The following is a 19,536-nucleotide window of genomic DNA, read 5'->3' as shown; positions in this document are numbered from 1 at the left end:
CATGAGGTTATATGGGTGGGCTCTAATCCAGCACGACTGGTGTCCTTACAAGAGGAGATGAGGATCCAGAAAGGCACAGAGACACCTAGGATGCACTCGAATGGAGGAAAGGCCATGTGGGCACAGGGAGAGGGAGCCACCCGCAAGCCAAGGAGAGGGGCCTCAGGAGAAACCAACCCTGCCAACACCTTGATCTTGGACTTCCAGCTTTCAGGCTGTGAGAAAATAAATTTTTTAAAAGACTTGTATTTATTTATTTATTTGAGAGAGAGCACAAGTGGGAGGAGGGGCAAAGGGAGAGGGAGAAGCAGACTCTCTGCTGAGCAGGGGACCGATGCGGGGCTCCATCCCACGACCCTGCGATCATGACGTGAACTGAAGGCAGACGCTTAACCGACTGAGCCACCAGGCGCCCCAATTAATTTGTTGTTTAAGCTGCCCAGTCTGCGCATTTTGTAACGGCGGCCCTAGAAAATGAATACAACGGGGAATATAGGGACGACCAGGCTGGCCGTGAGAGGGAAGCGGGGACAGGAAGCCAGCTTCTGTGCACTGACTAAAGCTCTTCCCTCCCTCATCAGTCAGGCTCAGCCAGGCTCCCCTCACACCCCCAAGTCACACTGCACGTCCTAGAGCCCTCACTCACCCTGGGACTTGTGTCAGTGCCCACTACACTGTGAACTGCCCATTCTGTGTTGCACATCCCACAAGGTTGTTTTGAAGGGAGAGAGATGTGCTGTTCCTTTGTTTACCTCATGCTGGGCTATCTCCGTGTGCTGGAGTCACGTTCGCTCTCCACGCACCTGCATGCGTAAAGGTCTGCGGTTTAACAGCATTAAAGCGATCATGACTTGGAGAACCTAGAAAAGTGCCTGAAGATGTTGTAGGTTTTCCAAGTCCTTCGTGCCAGAGCAGAGAGTGAGTCTTGGGACTAATCTTGAGAGGACTGGGGTGGGCCCACATTCCTGAAGTCCCGTGCAGACTGGGAGTGTGTGTGTGTGTGTGTGTGTGTGTGCGCGCGCGCGCATTTGTGTGTGTGTGCAAGCATGTGCCCATGTGTGTCTAATGAGGCTGTGAGCAGGGACAAGGTGGACAGATGGCTGCTTGGGGTGGGAGGCTGGTTTCTCTCCCCCTCCTGCTGAGCCCTCACAGGTTTCCAGGTATGAGACGGCTAACATGGGCTGACAAACATTAGGATAAAACAAGTCGAAAAAAGACAACAAATTTAAACAGTGGGGTTTGAGGTGCCTGAAGAAAAAACATCGGGATTTCAGTGCTTGGCGTGTGGAAAGAAATGAACCAGAAATCAACCAGGTATGATAACTGGATTTAAGAGGCTGTCAAGAAAAAATTATTCTGAGACTTGTTAAAATGGCAAGGAAGACTTTATTCAAGACGATCACAGTAGGTGTCAAGACTAGTGCAATAGGGGAGAGACCCAGCTCAATTCTGAGGACAAGTGGGGGTTTTTAGTGGAGGGTCAGTGTGAGGGGGGCCAAGAGGTGGGAAATTAGGAAGAGGAGACATCCTGGGGTAGGGAGATAAATGGACCTAACAGGGTTCCTACTAAATGCGGGCCAAGGACTAGTACCTCCAAGGTTGGGGATGAGGAACTTAATCAGATAGGAAGAGTGACTAGATAGCAAGGATGGGGGGATTCTTTCTTTCTTTCTTTCTTTCCTTTTTTTTTAAAAAGTAATCTCTAGGGTCACCTGAGTGGCTCAGTAGGTTAAACATCTGCCTTCAGTTCAGTTTATGGTCCCAGGGTCCTGGGATCAAGCCCTGAATTGGGATCCCTGTTCTGCAGCAAGTCTGCTTCTCCCTCTCCTTCTCCCTCTGCCTGCTGCTCCCCCTGCTTGTGCGCGCGCACTCTCTCTCTCTATCTGTTAAATAAATCAATAAAATCTTAAAAGAAAAAAATCTCTATACCCAACTTTGGACTCAAACTCACAACCCTGAGATCAAGAGTCATATGCTCTACCGACTGAGCCAGCCAGGTGCCCCTCAACAGGGGATTCTTTTTATAGTGACAAGGCAGGACTCTTGCTAAAACTGAGGGTAAGGGTCAGGGTCAATGCCCAGAAGAAGACCCAGATGAACCTGACGTTTGATCTAGGAGAGAGTTTTGTCAAGGCAGCCCCACTGAGAAGCACATACAGAATGAGCAGGGCTAAACAGGTTTTAGAATGTAGAACTAAACTATATTATGTCATAACTGTAACTAAGTATAATATTTTATACATTATGTTTTATACATATTGAATTTGTAACTATTAGTTTTTTCTCAAAGTAGATATTTGATAGATGGTTAATGAAATCTAGACCCAGTCCAGCAAAAAAAACATACTTAAATTTTCAGTCTCCTATTTCCTGAGAAGCTAACATTTTGATGAATTCTGATGAAATCTCATGCGAGCACATCAAAGATTTAGGAGGTTTTGGCCTAAAATTGTCTCAAAGATTTTTCAACTATGACTGTGAAATCAGTCTCGTTAATCTTTGAGAACTACGAAGAAAGAAAGAAGCATTAGAAGGTCAGTTTTGGACAAAGTTTGTCTCAATTATATACAGAATCTGGAGCCATTCACAGAATGTTCCTTAGATCAACTCTGTCTTAGGAATGTGCAGGAACTGACTGGAACCACAAAGAAAAGCAGTGGAGAGAACGCTACCCAAGTCAGGAAAGTGGTTCCCTGCGGGGAAGGAGGCAATTCCTTCTTGGGCAAGACTCACACGGGGTTCTGGGATTCTCCCAACATTCAATTTACAGATTATGGGTAGTTCCAAGGGTGTTTGACTCAGAGTTATTTATCAATTAGTACATATTTATATTTTAGGTACCTTTATGTAATGTGCTGTATTACACAGTTAAAAGCTTTAAAAAATAGTTTCATCTACTTTTCAATACACAAACGCATGGAGGCTTCTGGAAATTACAAGCCAAAATAATCCTTGGGAAAAAGAATTCTAGGATAAGTGACGAAACTGACAGTGTGAGTACTTGGCAAAGAAAGCGGTGATGCTAGACTCCAACATGGGTTTATTTAGAATAAGCTGGGCTAAAAGCATCTGAATTTTGTTTTGCATAGAATTATGGGCTAGTGGGTTGTGGATTGTACAAAGCATCTGGAAAGAACTCTCAAGATATGCTTGTGGACCAAACAGAAATGTGGGCTGGCCCAAGGGAAGTTTCTCTGGAGGATGTGAGGGTGGTTTGCTGTGGATGATCTAAAGCATGGTGGGGGGCGCCCGGGTGGCTCAGCCGGTTAAGCTGCAGCCTTCAGCTCGGGTCATAGTTCCAGGGTCCTGGGATCCAGCCCCACATCGGGCTCTCTGCTCAGCAGGGAGCTTGCTCCCTCCTCCCCCTGCCTGCCTCTCTGCCTACTTGTGATCTCTCTCTCTCTGTGTCAAATAAATAAAAACAAAATCTTAAAAAAAAAAATAAAGCATGGTGGCAAAGGTTTTGATACCCTTCCTGGAGAGAGGTCAGGTCTATACAGTGTTGTGTTGCTACATGTCTAATGGCCATCTCTCTGGGGGAAAAAAGCCCTGATTTGTAGTATTTGACAATTCCTGTGGGATACATTAAAAAAGAAAAGAATTTTTATTTTTTTATTTTATTTTTTATTTAATATATTTTTTTTTAGGTTTTTTTATTTATTCATTTGACAGAGATCACAAGTAGGCAGAGAGGCCGACAGAGAGAGAGGAGGAAGCAGACTCCCCGCCGAGCAGAGAGCTGGACGTGGCGCTCGATCCTAGAACCCTGAGATCATGACCTGGGCCGAAGGCAGCGGCTTTAACCCACTGAGCCACCCAGGCACCCCGGAAAGATTTTATTTTAAAGTAATCTATCCATCTAACATGGGGCTCGAACTTGCAACCTCGAGATCAAGAGTTGCACATTCTACTGACTGAGCCAGCCAGGTGCCCCTGTGGTGTAAATATTCCCACCATGATCGATGTCAGAGGTGTTTGTGTTTAACAACTGACTCATAATTTTTTGAAAAGTTTGCTGGCTTCACTACCCTATTGGGTCTGTGTCTCCTCTTTTGGATTTAGTCAGGTTTGTGACAGCTTTAATCGAGAGCCCAGTGGAAGTGATTCTAAAACGCCAGGGATAAAGGTGTGTAACTCCCACTCTGGTGCTGGAGCTCTCTGGGATTGCCCTCTGAGAGCCCCAACCTGCCATGTAAGGTTTGCCACTGAGAGACGTGCCAGATATGTGAACAAAGCTGCTTTGGACTACACAGCCTCAGCTACCCAGTGATCCCCACCAATGCCACGAAAAACAACAATATCATAGCTAGAGACACAGACTTGCCTAAATGTCTGACTTCCAAAGTCATAGGCTATAATAAAATACTTCTGCTAAACCACTAAGTTTCAGGGCAGTTTGCTCTGCAGCAGATCATTGAAATACTTCCCACAGCCTCTCATCTCCTTTCTGAATTGTCTTTCTCTACACCAGAGGCTTCAAAAGGGGGCCACTCAAATGCTGAGCCTTCCTTACCACTAGGTGTGGCCATGTGACAGTTTTTGCCTATGAGATATAGGCAGAAATCCCTGGGGAGATTTTCTGTTTCTGGATTAGGAAGGCAAATATTTAAAAGGAGAGGATTTTTACTCTTTGTACTTTGTCATGTCTCATTTTTCCTCCATGGAATGTAGATGTGACGGCCTGAGGTTTTGCAGCTATTCTGTGCCAGGAAGAGAAATTTGGTTCCAAAAATAGAGAAGGGCAGAAATCCTGGATTATCTCCCTCTGGATCTCTAGTGACATAGAAAAAGTAAAATCTTACTTGCTGAAGCCCTTGTTTGTTGGGATAGCTGTTACTCACAGCTGGAAGCAATTCCAGTTTATTTTAGAGAAGTCAATTTGTAGCAAGTTGGATGAAGGAAACAAAGAAGTTAAATCAGGGCAGGTTTCTTGGGTGTGTGAAGTGTGCAATCACGCAGGGGCCCACACAGAGAAGGGCCACACTTGGTTTAATGCTCTCCTAGCTTTACCTCGAAATTCTGAATAATTTTTGAACAATAGGACTTGCATTTTAATTTTGTATCTTCCTTTATCTTTAAAGTAATTTCTACACCCAACATAGGGTTCAAACTCACAACCCTAAGATCAAGGGTCACATGTTCCACCAACTGAGCCAGCCAAGGGCCCCTGCATTTTCATTTTGTGCTGAAGTCCACAAGTTAGTCAGTTCTGGGTTTAATGAATCAGTGTGATCCTAAATGGAATTTGTATGTAAGTTGTATCATCAAACTTGGTCACTCAACATTTTTCTTAAAGTCACAGAAGAGGACATAGAAAACATAACGAAATTTGAAAACAGCCCCAAATTTGAAATATTGTTAATTAGATGACAACTTTAATATTCATTTTAAAAGATTATTTATTTTTTTATTTGACAGAGAGAGAGAGCACAAGCAGGGGGAATGGCAGGCAAAGGAGAAACAGTCTCCCTGCCCAGCAAGGAGCCCCATGTGGGGCTTGACCCCAGGATCCTGGGATCATGACCTGAGCCAAGGCAGTGGCTTACTCGACTGAGCCACCCAAACACCCCAGATTTAATATTTAAAACAAAATCTAAATAGTCATGAAGCCCAGAGCAAGATGACATTTAAGAAGAGATGAATGAGAAGCCCTGTCTTTGGGATTGTAAAAAAATATTTTATTTATTTATTTTAGAGAGAGAGATTGAGTGGGGGGAAGGGTAGAAGGGGAGGGAGGAGGACAAACAGATTTTGCACTGAGCGCAGAGCCCTACCTGGGGCTTGATCTCATGACCCTGAGATCATACCTGAACCAAAACCAAGAGTTGGATGTTTAACCGACTGAGTCACCCAGGTGCCCCTGGGAATTTTTGTTAAACACACAATGTCGGAGCTATCCATGTGGAAGGAACTCGGTGCGAGTCTCAGAGTTTGCCATTGCCATGACCAACCGTGTGTCCAAAGTAAATCACTTCTTTGGAGCATGATATCATCACATGCACGAGAAGGGATTTAGTTGGGTAATTCCAGGTCAATCTAATGATTCTAAGTGAGCTACTGACTTGGCTTGGAAGTCTTTTTGTCATATAGTAAATTTTAGTAATAGCATTTCATCTGGGAAGGAGCCATGTAAATATTTCCTTAAAGCTTGGAGCGGATATGGTACCAGGTGAGTGGGTGAGAACTGGGACCAACAAACCTTGTCCAGTCTTCTTTACCCCAGTGATACATATACAAGGACACACATATATTTACATGCTAAATATAAACACATGTACACATAATGGTTATAAGTGAAAATATCAAACAAAATATTTATGAACCTCTCAATTATCCTATTTTATTAAAGTCACCCAGAATAGACGACTTTATCCAATAAAAGTTTAAAAATAATATATCCGCCACGATAAAAATAACATTTCCAAAAACATGTTCTTTAGCGGAGCATAAAACAATAAAACAGAATCTAGGTGCCCCAGGCTTGAAAGACTGTTACAAAAACAGCCTTTGCCTCCTTGTCTTTTGTAAGGATTCTATGAGGCAATCCAAGCAAAGTTCTGGGTACACAGTGAGCACTCAGGAAGTGAGTTCTTACAAGAATACAGTAACATATTGTTTTTCTAGTCATGGTCCAAACTACCAGCTAACATCTTCTTGGGCATCAAAGAAGTGCAATTCAGGGAAACCCAATCCATGAGAGCTAGATAATGAAGCTACCCATCCTTGAGGGGGAAAATGTGAGTGAGTGGGAGAGGAGACGAGGGCCGCAAACTCGGTTCCCATTTCACCATTATTTCTAGCAGATTGTAAAACCGAATGTTCTTTAAATCAATGAGTCTGCAAGCCTGATGGTCACCAAGACAACTATGAGGCGCTGGCGCCACCTGCTGGTCACAAGGTAACAATTCTGTGAGGACGAAAGTGGGCTTTGGTAACTAGGGCAAACAAACGCACTTTGTTTTTACAGGACAGTGTGGCGGAAGGAAAATGGATTTTGGAATTAGTACACCTGAGTTCCACTCCGAGCTCAGCCACTCGCTGGTGGTCTTGGGTGAATTACTTAACTGTTCTCAGTTTCCTTTCCTCTGCTGTTAAAAAAAAGAGCTGCTAAAAGGGTCTTTGAATGGAGTCAGGCTATGCCTGCTTGGGGGTGGCAGACAATGTTTGGCTAAGTTTGTAAAGGGAGAAACAGTTTCCAGATCCGCAGCTTCCACCTGCCCTCATTCCCAGATTGTTCTGACAACGAGCGTGGATGAAGTGTCAAGCTGCTTTTCAGTCTCCCTCTTACAAAGGCTCTTCTCTCCCACCTCACAGAAGGAAGGCATCCCTTGTCGTCTACCCTCCATCTAACTCAAGTGCCCGTCCCCCCGGAAGGGGTGGGAAGTGATCCTGGGGCACCAAACAAAAGGACAAATGGGGATACCCGTGTCTGTAGTGAGAACGTGAATGATTAATGACAGATAAATCAGGTCATTTCCCATGCATTGTCTTAAGCAAAAGTAGAGCCTCTAATTGAACTGCTCATTACTACATCATTAAAATTAATTTAATGAAAGATTGCTAAATGATTTCTGACATATTATGCTAACGGAATTTAAAAAATTGAATGGTATCAGTGTGATAAAACTCGTTCCAGACCGCCTTCTGATCTACGTGAAGCTAGTCTCTCAGAAGATGCACGCTTTTTAAAATTATTATTAAATAATAACGGATTTGCAGGCAGTTGCAAAGACAATGCAGAGACATATGATGTAGCCTTCACCCAGTTTTTGCCCAGTGATTAATCATATGGAACTACAGGACAATTGCAAAACAGGAAACTGACACCAGTGCAATGTGTATGTAATTCTATGCCATTTTCATACATGAGGTCCAGAACTACTCCCTCACTATGAAGGTCTTCCTTACACTGTCTCCCGTCATCCACCCCTACCTCACCATCGGTAAACCCTGGCAACCACTAACATGTTCTCCATCTCTATAATTCTGTCATTTCAAGAAGGTTATATAAACGGAATGATACAGTATCTGACTTTTACAGATTGGGTTTTTTTTTTTTTTGTCTTTGTAATGCCCTTGAGATCCATCCAAGTTGTCACATGAATAAAAAAATTTTTTTATGCTGATGCATACATCTTTCTATATGAAGAATGGGGATAGAACTGATGCCGAAGACTGATTCATTGTAGCAGTAAGTAATTTTTATTACCAACAAGATAAACTCAGTGTCACCAGAAAATCATCCATTTCATGAAGATATGTACTTCTAATAAAATTACTTTTTACACTTAATAGCTGTCAATATTTTTGTTCTCTCTTTTTTTTAAAGAGTTATTTATTTATTTATTTGACAGAGAGAGAGAGATCACAAGTAGGCAGAGAGGCAGGCAGAGAGAGAGAGGAGGAAGCAGGCTCCCCGCTGAGCAGAGAGCCCGATGTAGGACTCGATCCCAGGACCCTGAGATCATGACCCGAGCCGAAGGCAGCGGCTTAACCCACTGAGCCACCCAGGCGCCCAATATTTTTGTTCTCTTAATCAATTCTATTACTAATCATTATAAGTTAACCCAAATTAAAGAAAATTTAAACCGGGCGCCTGGGTGGCTCAGTGGGTTAAGCCGCTGCCTTCGGCTCAGGTCATGATCTCAGGGTCCTGGGATCGAGTCCCGCATCGGGCTCTCTGCTCTGCAGGGAGCCTGCTTCCTCCTCTCTCTCTCTGCCTGCCTCTCTGCCTACTTGTAATCTCTCTCTGTCAAATAAATAAATAAAATCTTTAAAAAAAAAAAATAAAAAAAAAAAAAAAGAAAATTTAAACCTTATAACCTATGATCACAGGAAATGGAAAATATATTTTTTAAAGATTTTATTTATTTATTTGTCAGAGAGAAAGAGAGTGCACAAGCAGGCAGAGGCAGAGAGAGAAGCAGGCTCCCCACTGAGCAATGAACCCCATGCGGAACTTGATCCCAGGACCCTGGGATCATGACCTTAGCCAAAGGCAGCGGCTTAATCCACTGAGCCATGCAGCCATCCTGGAAATGGAAATTTCAATTTATATAATTCAGTTGGACAGAAATAGTAGATGATTGACAAAAGATCTTCAAGCTTGTATTGTAATAAGAATTCTGGGGGGATATGGAATAGAAGTAGCAGTTGAAGGGGGAAATGATGCCAGTTTCTGACCGGTAAAGAGTTTGTTCAGTGCTTTATAAGTGGATAAAGATGGGTATTAAGCCTCTGGGGTTATTTAGGTTCCATCAAACACATTTGCAAGTGATCTGCGAGGCTTGCTTTGTGCTAGGAACACTTAACGTGAGACCTGCCCTGTGAGCAAATTCTGACGTGCACTACAGAACTGTCAGCTATAAGCTCCGGGCGGTCCTGCAAATCTCTAGAACTTACTCCTCTTGCATAACGGAAACTTACACGCCCCAAAAAGTGATCTAAGAATTTTGAAAATGTCAGTATCTCCAATATGGGAGAAATTACATCCTTTGTAACAACTTAAACTTAACATGAAAAATGGTTTTTAAAACCTTAAAACTTTAGAAAGCATGGAGGGGAGGGCATTTTGTCAGAGTTCTTCTAGAATGTATGTGAACGAAAGTGGTGAATCACCGACGTTCCCAAATGGTTTTGACAATAGGAGGTAATGCATGGGACACGAACAGGGCGGGCCGGTTGCATAAGCGCGTTCCCATAAACGCTTCCCGGCATCCCGGTGAGCAACCAGTCCGTGCTGGGACAGTTCCAGAGTGAGTAACCAAACTGTGACTCACACTGGATTAAACGGAACGGAATTAACTGGCCTAAAAACTGGGAGGCTCGGGAGGCGGATCCCTCTGCTTAGTTGGTAACTTTGGAAATCCATCTCTCCAGCCATTCTGGCTCTAGATTCTGCTCTGAGAAGACGGTCCCTTGTGCTGGCAACAGGGCTGCGGTGCCAGGTAGTCCCGGACGCCCATCCTCCCAATTTGGCAATCCTTGCGCAACGAAAACTTCTCTCCCAATAGGTTCAGCGAAGTTGCAGGACTTGGGTCTTATTGGCCTGGCTTGGATCGTATGCCGATGCTTGAGCCAATAGACTGTGGCCATAGAAACGTAATGCTCTGATTGGCTAGTCTCGGGTCACGTGCTCACCATCATGGGGAAACCCCAACACCGGAAGGAGTGGAGGAAGACCAACGATTTTACCGGAAGGGAAAAGGGATAAGGGATGCGCCGGCGTGATGGAGGGTTTCCTGTGGTCATCAGTCGGCAGAATTCACGGAGTTGTAGGGTTAGAGACACATCAGTCATGGATCTTGTTCTGAATGAGTGCGTGTAGGTCAAGGGCTTAGAGCAGAATGGCGTCCAGTACAAAGCACGAGTGTCCTAGGTCAGGCTCCCCGGAAGCAGGGCCGCAGGCGGACTCGCGTCCTGGGGATTGGCTGAGGGGCTGCTCGGGGGAAACGGAGCTTGGGAGGCAGGCTGGGGCAGGCAGGCGGTGAGCTCCGCGAAGGCGTGCTGTCCGCGGGAGCCCGGCTTCAGACTGATCCCACAGGGAGCCCCGGGGCTCCCAGTGTCCACCCAGCCGGTTCCGTGGGAGCAGGGGCTGGTTTTGTCTGTCTCGGTCGGGCAGTGGCCGCTGTGGGCCGGGGGAGCATAACCTCCTGCGTCCGGTGCTCCTGCGTCCGGTGCTCCTGCGCCCAGAGGCCAGTTCTCCGGAGAGGGGGTGGGTGTGAGCGGGAGCGAGCGCACGCTCGGAGCACCGCCGGTCTCGGTGAGGGAGTGAGGAGGGCCAGCAGAGCATCTTGTACAGCATCGGTCATCATTTCTATCGCGGGTATGGAGACTACGATAAATAAGGAAGACTTCCTGTATTCCATGTGGGAATTTCACCTTCACTGGGGAGAATGTGAGGAGCCCCACGTTGTTTCTCATAGAGTACTCCGGACCGTCAAGGCAGAGGGGCCTGGGGGAGAGGAGAGCTCAGCAGGCCAGTGAGAGGGCCGGGAGAAAGTTCTGGAAGAAATGGAACTTGAGCTAGCACTGCAAGGATTGGGGAGACTCTGGATGATTGGGAGGGGGGAGGCGGTGTAGGGGGAGATGAGGAAGTCAGTGCTTTCTCACAGCTTACGGCTACTTGGTGGACCGCTGGAAGGAGATGGATGGAGCCAGGGGAGCCACACATCTGAGACCAAGACAGAAAGGCCAACCTCCAGATGGCCAGAAAGCAACATGCGACACAGTCCCCCTCGACGTCCTGATGGTGATCCTCTGAGTGACACATGTGCCATCACTGTGTCAGATGAGAACACTGAGGCCCAGAGAGGTTAAACTATTGTTAAAAGTTGCACCGTTGGGAAGCAGTGGAGCAGGGAATGGGCCAAGTCGTCTGGCTTGAGTTGGCACGTGGATCCTCTGTGCTGGCCTGCCACCGTCTTGATGACTGCAGGGGCCCAGGAAGGGCAGCGTGGCCCCGGGCATGGTGACCACAGTGAACTGCAGGGGAGCGAGCTGAGCAAGGCCCAGTGAGATGCACAGAGGCATCACCAAAACCTCAGCTAGGCCTTCTGCAGTCCTACACCAGCCTGAAGGATGAAAAGCTGACTGGGCAACTGGATGGCATAGTGGGGACCTGGAAGTGAGGAGTGAAGCCTCGGCGGGGGTGGGGGGGGTGGGGGGGGGAGACGGGGGACAGAGCGTGGGAGGAAGGAAAAGCTGGAGCCAGGGTTGCAAGACAGCAAAGGGCACCAAGCAGGTGCTGGTCAAATGACCTCCCAGTGGACTCTGCCTCCCTGCTGTTGCTGGGAGCAGTGGGAGGAAGCCCGGTTCGGTGATTAGGCCTGGAGGTCCTAGATGCAAGTGAGCCCGCCCTGGGTCAGCTCTTTCCCTAAAGGCTGCACAGCCTTCAGGGTGCACAGCCACTTTACAAGCAGGTGGGATTTTTTTTCCCCCCTGTGGTAAAACATACTTAACATCATATTTACCATTTTAACTATTTGTAAGTGTACAAATCAGTGGCATTAAGTACATTCACCTTATTTTACAACCATCGCTGACACCCATCTCTAGAACTTTCCATCATCCCAACCCAAAACTTCATACCCCTTAAACAACGACTCCTCAGTCTCCTGTACCCCAGCCTCCCCATCATCATCTCTATTCTACTTTCTGGGTCTCTGAATTGGCCTATTCTGGGCACCTCATATAAATGGAGTTACGCAGTATTTGTCCTTTGGTGACCGGCTTACTCCATTGAGCCTCATGTCTTCACGGTTCCTTCATGTTGTAGCATGTAGTGTAAATACCGACATGAAGTTTGAGGCTAAGGTGTTCATTTTAAAAAACATTCCTTTCGAGTACACATATCGCCAGCCATGTGACACGGCCATGAGCAAAATGACCAGATAAGGAGTGAGGCCTCCCGTACCCATGAAGTCCCTTTTATGGAAACCCTGACCACTTGAGTGACTCTGCCTTCACTTTCCCATGCCCTAATTCCTGCTCTGATGCCTCAAATTAGCCACTAGACACTTCACCCTCTGACCCTAATAAAGGCAGAGCCCCAAGTCGGCGCTTACCTCTCCCAGCACGACCAACAGAACGTATCAGAACTTTGTTTTTCTTAGGCCAGATAATAATATTCTATTATACAGATATATCCTCTTCTGCTTCTCCATTCATGTTGATGGACATTTGGGTTGTTTCTACCTTTAGCTCTTGTGAATGGCACTGCTATAAATGGTGCGCATGTATCTGTTCGAGTCCATTTTCAGTTCTTTTGGCTCCACTCCCAGCAATGGAATTGCAGGATCATATGGTAACTCTAAGTGAAACTGTTTTCCGCAACGGCCGTTCCATTTCACATGCTCACCAGCAAGGTACAAGGGTTCCAGTTTCTCCACATCCTCACCAGTTCTTGTAATTTTCCATGCAGAGGGTTTTTTTTTTTTTTTTTTTTAGATTTTTTAGGTTTTAAGTAATCACTATGCCCAACATGGGGCTCGAACTCACAACCCTGAGATCAAGAGTTGCATGCTCTACTGAGCCCACCAGGCGCCCCACCACGGGGAGGTCTTGGGGCTCTCCATGCCAGCCCATACTTCAAGTGGTTGGAATCAGAACCAGCAGTACAGTGGTGAGGCTCTGGCTTAGTTAACCATCTCCTGGTTCTCATCAGCTTCCCTCCCTCCCTGGCTCCAGACAGCCTCCCCGGCAAGAGCCTGTGTGATGACTCTTGTGTGAGGCCACACTGAAAAGTGTCACCACAGTTCCCTGGGACCCTTAGCCCCGACGCACAACCCTACCCCCCCCCTCCAATGCTGCCCAGTCTACCCTTTAAGGATACATCTTTGGAAACGAACACCTCCTTAGGTATTAGGAGTTTCTAGGTTAAAAAATGCAGATGACAACCCACTTTTACCAGAATTTGAAGCTTATGGAGCTTTAAAATTTTTTAAGTTTATTTTTAAAGTAATCTCTACACCCAACATGGGGCTCAAACTCACAATCCCAAGATCAAAGTCGCATGCTCTTCCAACTGAGCCAGTCAGAGACTCCAAAAACTAAAAGAATTTTTTTACTGAAGTTTAATTAACATAATGTATTAGTTTCAGGTGTGCAATACTGTGGTTCAACAATTCTGTACATCACTCAGTGCTCATCTCAGTGAATATGTCACTTAGTACTCTTAATCCCCTGATCTATTTCAACCATCCTCCTACCTACCTCCCCTTTGGTGACCATCAGTTTATTTTCTATTCTTTTCAGTCTGGTTTTTTTTTTTTTTTTTGCCTTTTTTTTCCTTTGTTCATATGCTTTGATTCTTAAATTCTTAAATTCACATGAGTGAAATCATATCGTATTTGTCTTTCTCTGACTGAATTATTTCACTTAGCATTATACCCTTTATATCTATTCATACTATTGCAAATGGCAAGATTTTGTTTTTTATGGATGGGTAATATTCCATTGTGTGTGTGTGTGTGTGTGTGTACATACAATCTCTTTTATTCCCCCCACCCAATCTCTTCTATCCATTCATCAGTGGCTTCCAAATCTTGGCTCTTGTAAATAATGCTGCAATAAACACAGAGTGTACTTATCTTTTTGAATTAGTGTTTTCATTTTCTTTGGGTAAATACCCAGTTGCGGAACTACTGAATCATAGGGTAATTCTTATTTTAATTTTTTGACAAACTGCCCTACTGTCTTCTACAGTGGCTGCACCAGCTTGCATCCCTAACATCCGTGCATGAGTGTACCTTTTTCTCCACATCCTTGCGAATACTTGTTTCTTGTGTTTTTGACACTAGCCATTCTGACAGGTGTGAGGCGATAGCTCATTGTGGTTTTGATTTGTATTTTCCTGATGATGAGTAAGGTTGAGCATCTTTTCATGTGTCTGTGGCCATATGTGCATCTTCTTTGGAAAAATATCTATCCATGTCCTATTCTTATTTTTTAATTTGATTATTTGTGTTTTTGGTGTTGAGTTTTATAAGTTCTTGATATATTTTGGATATTAACACTTACTAGGTTAGATCATCTGCAAGTATCTTCTCCCACTCAGTAGGTTATCTTTTTGTTTTGTCGATGACATCAGCTGTAGAAACATTTTTCTAGATATGTCTCCTTTGGCAAGGAAAACAAAAGCAAAATAAAACTATTGGGACTATACCCAAATAAAAAACTTTTGCACAGCAAAGGAAACCATCAACAAAACAAAAAGGATGACCCACTGAATGAAATCAACCTTTTCATTCTTCAGGGAGAGTCCCTGGCTTGGTGAGGAATCTTTGAGATCTAGAAAATTCCACCATGAGATTAGCAAATTTAATAAAATAAATATAATTATATAAATTATTAATCCATTAAATTAATGAAATAAATCAGACTTAATTAATGTCCATTCTTCCCCATATTCTGCTGAGCTCTACTTAATAATTCATGAAGAGACCATCGGTTTACCCCATATTGTTGGTTCTTAACAAAGATAAACGGTGTTTAATAAGGTTGATTACAGGGTTTCTCAGCAGTTCCTAAAGCCAGATGGGTCCATGCAACATGGCATCTAGGATCCATCCTCAGGAAGCTCCCCAGCCTGGCGGAAGCTCCTTCCCTGGGGTTTTCTGCTTCTGCATGCTTGAAGCTATAGCTTTTGAAAAGAGGTCAGCAGACCTCATGTCCTTTGATTCCATCTGTTTTTTTTTTTTAATTTTTTGAGGTTTATTTATTTATTTGGTGGGGGAGAGGCAGAGGCAGAGAGAGTCCCAGACAAACTCTGCATTGAGCACAGAGCCCAATGCAGGACTTGATCTCACAACCTTGAGATCAAGTCCTGAGCAGAAATCAAGAATTGGACATGCACCCGATTGCACCACCTAGGTGTCTGAATTATTTGAGCTTTTTAAAAATCTGGAGATTTCACATAAAATCTAACTTTCCAGATTCTCTTACAAAAATGATGTGGCAACACTAGATGCTGTATTGCCACAAGGCAAGTGGTGACTAGAACAGATTATTACTACTGTGTGTGTTATTTTTTTTCTTTAAATTCAGTTAATTAACATAGAGTATATTATTCACTTCAGAGGTAGAGTTCAGTGACTTCTCAGCATTGTATAACACCCAGTGCTCATTATATCACTCCTTAATGCTCAAGAATCTCTTATGGTTTATCTCCCTCTCTGAAGTTGTCTTGTTTAGTTTTGTCTTCCCTTGCCCCGTGATCCTCTGCTTTGTTTCTTAAATTCCACATATAAGTGAGATCATATGATAATTATCTTTCTCTGATTGACTTATTTTGCTTAGCATGATACCCTCTGGTTCCATCCACGTCATTGCAGATGGCAAGATTTCATTCTTTTTGATGACTAATATTCCATTGTATGTGTGTGTACCTCATCTTCTTTATCCATGCGTTTGTTGATAGACATCTGGGCTCTTTCCTTAGTTTGGCTATTGTGGACGTTGCTGCTATAAACATTGAGATGCAGGTGCCCTTTGGGCTCACTACATTTGTTATCTTTGGGGTAGGTACCTAGGAGTACAATTGCTGGGTCATGGGATAGCTCTATTTTCAACTTTTTGAGGAGCCTCCCTGCTGTTTTCCAGAGTCACTGCACCAGCTTGCATTCCTGAACCAACAGAGTAAGAGGGCTCCCCTTTCTCCACATCCTCACCAGTATCTGTCATTTCCTGACTTGTTAATTTTAGCCATTCTGATGGGTGTGAGGTGGTATCTCATTGTGGTTTTGATTTGTATTTCCCTGATGCAGAGTGATGTTGAGCATTTTTTTTTTTTTAATTTGACAGAAATCACAAGTAGACAGAGAGGCAGGCAGGGAGAGAGAGAGGGAAGCAGGCTCCCCACTGAGCAGAGAGCCCGATGCGGGGCTCGATCCCAGGACCCTGAGATCATGACCTGAGCCGAAGGCAGCGGCTTAACCCAAGCCACCCAGGTGCCCCAATGTTGAGCATTTTTTTTATGTATCTGTTGGCCATTTGTATGTCTTCTTTGGAGAAATGTCTGTTCATGTCTTCTGCTGTTTCCTTTAAAAAAATTTTTTTAAAAGATTTTATTTATTTGTTTGACAGGGAGAGACACAGCGAGAAAGGGAACACAAGCAGGGAGAGTGGGGGAGGGAGAAGCAGGCTGCCACTAACCGGGAAGTGTGCCCTGGGGCTGGATCCCAGGATCTTGGGATCATGACCTGAGCTGAAGGTGCTTAATGACTGAGCCATCCAGGCATCACTTCTGCCTATTTCCTGATTGGATTATTTGTTCTTTGGGTGTTGAGTTTGGTAAGTTCTTTATAGATCTTGGTGATTCCATCTGTTTGGATTCTCTTTGGGAACTTGGTCTTCAAACTCTCAAACTCCTCTTGTACTCTCACTTCTCAGGGAAGGGTTACTGTCCGTGCAGAGTTCCAAGGACTGTATCTTGATGATTCTAAGGGAAAGCAGTTGGCATTTTTCCTTCATTATTTAGGTTTCAGTTTGTCAAACCGAAATTATTGCCTTTGGTGACAATAGTAATGAAGTCGATGAAGGAATTAATTGGGCATTTATTCATTCAGTGGATTCCCACTGTAGCCATAGTGATGGTTAATTTCATGGGTCAGCTTGGCTAGGCAATGGTTCCAGTTGTTTAGTCAAACACCAGCCTTGATGTGTTTGTGAAGATATCTTCAGACTTTGAGTAAGGCCGGTTACCCTGCACAAGGCAAGGGGACCTATCCAGTCAGTTGAAGACAATCAGTTGAAGACCTTAAAAGACTGAGGCCCATAGAAGAGGAGGCACTTCTGCCTCCAGTCTGACTGCAGACTCAAGACTTAACTCTTGCCTGGGTCTCCAGCCTGCCTTGCATCTTTCAGACTTCCCAGCCCACAGAATCATATGAGCCAATTCCCTAAAATCAATCTCCTAAAATCAGTTTAAAGGGACTTCTTAGAATCAATCTCTTAAAGTATATGCATGAATGCCATGCGTGTGTGTGTAAACACATACATACTGTATAGGGGTTCTGTTTCCCTGGAGAACCCTGACTGATACAGCCATTCTGCAGGATAAAAACAGCAGACTCTGCTTTCTCAGGAACTTAATTTTAAAGACTACATAAAGGCTGGAATTTAGTATTGCCAGAATTACCTTCATGAATCTTGGGTTCTCAGTATGGGACCATCTTTACACAATATACTGATGAGTGACATATTAGCTGGCCAAAATAGTCCTCTTCTCTGATACCGGAGATGAGCAAACTGCTGTTCCTATGTTTATTTTGAATTGAGCATCAGTTGAAATAATCACTTGAGGATACTGGGCCTTGTTATATCAAAAATAAGTACCTAAACTACATCAAACTAAAAAGCTTCTACACAGCAAAGGAAATAATCAACAAAGTGTAAAGGCAACCTACTGAATGGGAGAAAATATTTGCAAATCATTATCTGGCAGAGTTCATATCCAAAATATATAAAGAACGCATACAACTCAACAGCGATAAACAATCTGATTTTAAAATGGGTGGAGGGGTGCCTGGGTGGCTCAGAGGGTTAACCCTCTGCCTTTGGCTCGGGTCATGGTCTCAGGGTCCTGAGACCGAGCCCCGCATTGGGCTCTCTGCTCAGCAGGGAGCCTGCTTCCCTCTCTCTCTCTGCCTGCCTCTCTGCCTACTTCTGATCTCTGTGTGTTAAATAAATAAAAATCTTTAAAAAAATAAATGGGTGGAGGGTCTGAACAGACATCTTCCCCAAGAAGATATACAGATGGCCAACAGATACATGAAAGATGCTCAACATCAATGACCATTGGGGAAATGCAAATCAAAACCACAACGAGCTATCATCTCACACCTGTCAGAATGGCTAGTATCAAAGAAGACAAGAAATGACAAATGTTGGTGAGGATGTAGAGGTAAGGGTACCCTTGTATACTGTTGGTAGGAATGTAAATTGGTGTAGCCACTGTAGAAAATAGAATGGCAGTTCCTTAAAAAAAATTGAGGGGCGCCAGGCTTGGCTCTCAGTTGGGAGAGTATGCAACTCTTGATCTTGGTGTTACGAATTCAAGTCCCACGTTGGTGATAAAACAGGTATATTTGGGGGTGCCTGGATGGCTCAGTAGGAGGAGCAAATGACTCTTGATCTTGGGGTCGTGAATTTGAGCCATACATTGGATATATAGCTTATTTTAAAAATTAAAAATAGCACTACTATATCATGCAGCAATTCCACTTTTGGGTATTTATTCTAAGAAAATGAAAACACTTAATTTGAACAGATATCTGCACCTGCATGTTCCCTGTGGCATTATTTACAATGGTGAAGACATGGAAACAACCCAAATGTCAATCGACAGATGACCAAAGGTGTGGTACACAGCAAAATCCTGTTATTTGTAACACATGGGTGGACCCTGAGGGCATTAAGCTAAGTGAAAAAAGTCAGAGAGAAAGGCAAATACCATATAATCTCACTTATATGTGGAAACTAAAAAAAATAAAGAAGCCCATAGATACAGAGAACAGATTTGGTGGCTGCAGGCCAAGGGAGGAATGGGTGAAGAGGAAAAGTATGGTCTTGCGGCTATAAAATAAGTAAGTTCTGGTGATGTAAGGTACAACATGGTGACTACAGTTAATAATACTGAGTTTCATATTTCAAAGTTGTTAAGAGAGTAGATTCTTTAAAGATTCATCACAAAAAAATTTATTAACTAGGTTCGGTGACAGATGTTAACTGGAAATCTAGTGATCATTTCACAATGTATACGAATATGGAATAATTATGTTGTATGCCTAAAACAAACATAATGTTATATGTCAATTATATACCTCAATAAAACTTTCTCGTTTCAGAGAGAGAACATGTATGTGGGGTGGGTAGGGGAGGAGAGGGGGAAAGAGAGAGAGAGAACCTTAAGCAGGCTCCATGACCAGCACGGAGCCTGACATACGACTCCATCTCATGACCCTGAGATCATGACCTGAGCCGAAACCAAAAGTCCGACGCTTAACCGACTGAGCCACCCAGGCGCCCCAAGAGTGA

The sequence above is a fragment of the Neovison vison genome, chromosome 6, assembly GCF_020171115.1.
Source record: "Neovison vison isolate M4711 chromosome 6, ASM_NN_V1, whole genome shotgun sequence".
NCBI classification, from domain to species: domain Eukaryota; kingdom Metazoa; phylum Chordata; class Mammalia; order Carnivora; family Mustelidae; genus Neogale; species Neogale vison.
The sequence above is the reverse complement of the archived record's forward strand: the minus strand, read 5'-3'. Positions refer to the sequence as shown.